Genomic DNA, 5,891 nt, shown 5'->3' on the forward strand with positions numbered 1-5,891 from the left:
TTGTATAAATTGTCTGTGAATATTATCTCAGACAGAGAATTAATTTTTATAAGAGAGTTCTGATCTGATCTGATAACTATACTGAAGATCTTATAAGATCTAAGCACAGCTTTTCATTAATAGACAGATAGTCAGATAGAATATCTAATAAGTATATTAAAACAGTATCTGTAATTAGACTAACTGTGTAACCGTGTCTGAGACCAGGATCAGAATATTTCATAGTCTCATTATCAATTCAACTGATTCTATTACACTGTTTTAACATTAGATAGTAGTCTCATACTGTTTCAGTGAGACTTACTGTCTACTCTTATCACATTTTCCAAATGAGACCATGATTTTCACTTCTCAATTTAAATTATTTTTATTGCTTTAAATGACTTTAAATCTTATTTGAGTGTTACTAAAAAGCATTACTTTTTAAAAAATTAAAAATAGTCTAAAAAACAACCTTAAAATGTCTAAAAATAGTAACTTTATGCTATGAATGAGACTAAATGAGATTAAATGAGATCACTTTCTTATTTTTTCTAAGTCATGATCTCATTTTAAGATCTGATTTATAGTCACTTTGCATGTTTTTTTAATGCTTAGTCCCAGCAGAATTCACGCTAAGAAATGTATGAAATCAGATCAAATGAAATCAAACATGAAATTCATAATTCTGGCGGCCAGTCTATCTGTAATACTTCATTAATTATAATCAGAATAACTGAGTGTATTAATTATCACTTATAGAGTTTATATATAATAACTTAAAACATCTCAGTATAGATAAAACCCTCTTTAAGATACTTACTAAGACTCACTTATAAATAATCTTAATGAACTTATAAGAGTATACTATAGAGTGTAATAATATCTGTGAACAGACTGAGAGAATTCAGAATATTTAGAAGAAAGTCTGTGAATTCTTGAGAAAGACTTAAAAGTATCAGAAGAGATACTATAAATTTAAGTATATTATAAAGAGTTTTAGAAAAGATGATAGAGTCTGACTAAGTCTAGAAAATATTACTATATAGAGATCTAGTAAGAAGTTGAATCTCTTATAAATAAAGTTTTATAAGATTATGAAAAAAGTTAGCTTATAGTTCTATAGATTGAAACTGTTATCTGAGTTATAGATATATAATATTTTTTATATCTCTTTACTTCATTAATATAAGAAATTCTCAGAAGAGAACTCTATAACTTATCACTCTGTTTATAAAGTATTAGAGAGTGAAAGAGAATATCAGATTAAAGAGATTATTAACGCAGAGAACTGAGATTATAAGCTCTGATTTAAGATTCAGTGATAAGAATATTCTAATAAGATAAATAAGTTCACTTAAAAATTCTCTGAGTAGATAAGATATCTGCAGAAGCTGAGATATAACTTTTATACTATAAATTCTAATAAGTCAGAATAATACAGTCTTCATTAAGAATTTAATTATAATAAAGATATTAACACTGTCATTTATAAACTTTAATCTATAAGATAATAAGTTTCTACTGAAATGAACAGTCTGCAGTGTATACAAAGAAAAGAAGAAATTATATTCTTATTAAAGTTAAAAAATAAAGAAAATAGAAACAGAGCTGTAAACACAATTTAGAGATTAATAAAGAAAAAATAAAGAAAAGTTATATTTATATTCTTAATATCTGTAACACTCAATCTCTCTATGACTATTAACTTTTCTCTTTAAAGAAACAGAGAGTATTATATCTGCAGTACAGATAATTATTATATTTAATATAAAAACTATTAGAAATACACAGACTTCAAAGAAGTTAAATATCAGAATATATATAATTACAGCAGAGTCTTGAGAGCTAATTATCTATATATATAATCAGATACTTTTTATAAAGCTGTATCTACTTTCTCAGTTATACTGAAGTATTCAGTCTTGAAATAATTAAGATATGAAGAGAAAGCTTATCTATTTAGATTAACTTCTATTACAAATTCATAGTATTTACATTGTTTTAATTATCTGAATTTTACAGATACTCAGAGACTCGTCTCTCATTGATAATAAGATTATAAAAATATATCACAGTGTGAGAACTGTTAATAGAAAATCTAGATATATTTATATATATCTAATCAGAGATTGTATAAGTAGAAAGAAGATAATTATAGATCTGTGTAATATAACAGAATCAAAGCAGTGACTAGTCAGCAGTATTATGTAGAAGTAGTTATTTGAGAAGCTATATAAGTGAGCTTAACTATCTTGCTTAAATAGCAAGCTTGTAGACTACAGAGTTATTGCAAGAATATTACAGATATGATACTTAGTATACTAAGAAGATTGTATGAGAAATGCAGTAACTCTCATATATATTTCAGTAAAAGAAAAACAAATCACTGACTTCTTTGATAAGAAGCCAGCATTTAGCTATTTTTTATAGATAATGAGTGAACACTCTTCTCTCATTTCATGAGTAAGAATAGCTGAAGTGATATCTCAGCAGTATCTCACTATCAAGAAAGAGTAATCTGCTAATCTTATATAGAAGCAGAGTTCTTATATTCATCAATTCAATCTTTCTATGATATATTCAAATAATGTCATAGAGTGATTGAAAATTAGTTCAGATGAGATGAAATTATTTATATAAAAGTAATAAGCTGTGTGAAATCATAACAGAGTCTTGATATGACTGAAAGTATGACAATGTTCTTTTCTTTAAGAGTATAGTCTCAATACTCTTAAGATTACTGAATTAGAAGTTATCTTTGTTGTATAGTAATAGTTATTAATCAATTAACAGCACATGTACTGTGTATGATATAAAGAAATAGATGAGTTTTTCTGCTGACTATATAGATCTTTCTTTATTCATCTTTATTCAAATTAAATGCATGATAAGTGAATTTCTTATATATTAATTTAAAATATAAAAAATATAGTTAACAAGTGACTTGCAGATCTCTCATTATATTTCATTCTATATATGAAATTCTCTGTAAAAGTGATGTGTTTTAGAGATGAAGCTAACAGTAGTGACAGGATTTTTTAAAAAGATTTCTCTCTCTCTGTGACATATTTTTCTCTCTTCTCTCTCATCTGTAATAGTAAGTGCATGAGAGCATCATTATTATTATTATTATTATTATTATTCTTTCATTATACTCATATGCAAGCGGAGCTTATAATGAGTTCTTGCGTGATGTTAAATACAGGCCAAGTGTTGGTTATACAGGAGGAAATACAGGTGTTGAGACCACGCCAAGATAACAAGAACATAGGAAATACAAAGAAGTGACAATTAGATACATGCGATAATAACTTCCCAGCCCAAGAACATAGAGCAATTTTATTGGAGTGATTTGTACACCTCTGTATTTATTAGAAACCTGAGGTGCTTGAGTTCTGGATTTAATGTATCCCCTGCGGGTTTCGAACCCACACGCCCTGGTTTCCCACGCCAAGGCGCTACCGGGTGGCCGCATTAACCATTCGGCCACCGGGGCATGAGAGCATCATTCTTGAGAGATAATAAGAAGCTTATTCTGACATTTTCTAGTGAGTAATAAATGTCTTTGTAATGCAGCTGTAATCTTCATAACTGTTAAGAAAGTCAGGTTGAAGGCAGAGACAGCAGCATCAATGAGTTATAAAAGTACTACTTTTATTGTCATATATTCTTCTGCTTCTCTTGCAGCTATGATAATAGTTGTTATACCTTGCAGTGAGATGTTATCTCTTCTACTGATCAGTTCATCTATGTTCAGTTCTTTCTCTATCTCTCTTATCACTATTGTGACATCATTCTCTTCTTCAGTTAACACAGTGATGTATGACTCTGTGTAATCATTCAGAGAGAAATCTGAGAAGAGCTTGATTTCAGACACAGTGACTTTAAGAAGCTTAATTCATAGTTTCTCTCTTACAGCACATCTGAGCCCTGCTTGAAATACTGCTAAGTTGAGTTTACAGAGTCTCATAGTTTCTTTATCTTCTCTCTATGAGAAGGCTTTAGTGCAGTCTCTAATCAGCACTATTACTTGTCTACACTATAGTAAGCAGTTGAAGAAGAGAGAACTCTTATATATCTATCTCTTCTCTTACTTCTGTTATTTTCATTGCATCTGTAATCATAACTTCTATCTCTCTGTAAGTATTATCTACTCTATAAGAAGATGTTATATCAGCTCTGACAAGAAGCTCAGATATTCAAGTAGTACAGAGTGAGAGTCTCAGAGCTTTAAGTATTGACAGATTTTATCAAGACTGAGAAGATCTCTCTTACTCATCTGTAAAAGAAGATGAAAGTATAAGTCTCTGAGATGAAAAAACATCTCAGAATGACTGATCTTAAGAAGAGATCAGCTGATATCACTATTGAAAGTACTATAGAGATTAATCACTGATTGAAGAGAATCTCACTTCAATTGAAGCAGATAACTGAAATACTTTATAAATTGATAAGTTAATACTTCAAGTATCTCTTATACTCTTCTACAGCATACTTCTCTACAGTACTGCAGTGCTAACTTCTTAGCAGACAAAGATATCAGTACTGAAGACTTTAACAGTGAAGAATAAGTTTGATGAAGATATAATTATTGATAAGTAGACTCTGAAGTTCTCTCTTTTTACTTTTTCAGTGAGCTATAGCTTCATTAGAATAGCAGCAGTCTGCAGATCAATAATATTAATCTTTTTATTAATTTAAAATATCTCTTTTCTCTAACTACTTCAGGAATTTTACACTTATATAGTCTCATTAAACTTCTAAAAAATCCTTTGAGAGAAAATAGAAGAAGAGTGCTACAGAGCTCATAAGACATCAGCTTATAACTGTGAGATTATAGCCCAGTGGCGTAGTGGTTAACTACGCTATCATGGAGCCTCAATTAGCGGCCTTCCCCCCGGGGAATGAATGTCAAGAGAGGGCAGGTTTGAACTCTGCAAGAGTCATCTTAATCACAGCTTTCACTGTTAAGTCATAAAACAGTACTGGGGACCCCCGGGTGCACTATAGCAAATCATTGTCAAGCTTAAGATGTTCATTCCAGGAATTCCCAGATGCTAATTCTCACTGATCTTAGAATTAACAGTCTCTCAGATACTTCAAGTTAGATCAGTACTAGAGTGATTGAGGTCTAGAATATCTGCAGAATAGCAAATCATTATCAAGCTTAACTGGTCAAGTCTCATCCCTCTTACTCTAGACACTTACTTTCAGAGAATGAGATTTAAAAACTATCTGATTAGAACATTCTGAGCCTAGCAAGAACCTAGATGAGACAAGATCTAGACACTCTTAATAGATGATTAGTATAAACAAGACTGTTACAGTCAATTGATAGACTGAAATACTTAGATTGACAGCTGAAAGATTAGAGACTTAACTAGAATTGAGTAGCTCTGATGTTATTCTTAGTGAGAATCTCACTTATGAGTAAGCTAGTTACACAAGCTAGCTGAACAGTGATTCTTTAGAGAGAATGATAATCTCTGAAGCAGGCCTGAGAGAACAGAGACAGCAGTCAGTTATATAGAGTGTTAAAATATATATATAGCTTAAGATGTAAACTGCAGAGATCTTGTTCTGTAGCTCTCTTTATTTTATCTTTTTCTTTCAATTTCTTTCTATCTATCTATTTAATGTGTCTATCATTAAGACTGTGTTCTCTTTTTCTTTGTCATGATATTATCAAATGATTTCAAAGTATCAGAAGATGTTAAAATACTGTAATTTATAAACAGTTTTTGTATTCTGAGCTGAAATTTTCTGATTTTGTATATCTGAAATTGATGAATGTATAATAGTTAACTTTACAGATATAGAAAAAACTCTAAGAACTAAAAGTTCTCAGATAAATATTATAGTCTCTGACTGCATACATCTATAATTGAAGAATGATAATAATAATAACT

The 5,891-nt window shown here is 29.9% G+C and overlaps 1 pseudogene across 1 annotated transcript; it reads right to left on the reverse strand.

The window, feature by feature from the left end:
• Nucleotides 1–3,389: 3,389 nt before the first annotated feature.
• BDCG_16044 lies at nt 3,390–3,478 on the reverse strand (annotated as a pseudogene). Its single transcript has one exon. The product of its transcript is annotated as a tRNA-OTHER (tRNA).
• Nucleotides 3,479–5,891: the final 2,413 nt, after the last annotated feature.

Source organism: Blastomyces dermatitidis, assembly GCF_000003525.1.
Source record: "Blastomyces dermatitidis ER-3 genomic scaffold supercont1.1, whole genome shotgun sequence".
In the NCBI taxonomy this organism is placed as follows: domain Eukaryota; kingdom Fungi; phylum Ascomycota; class Eurotiomycetes; order Onygenales; family Ajellomycetaceae; genus Blastomyces; species Blastomyces dermatitidis.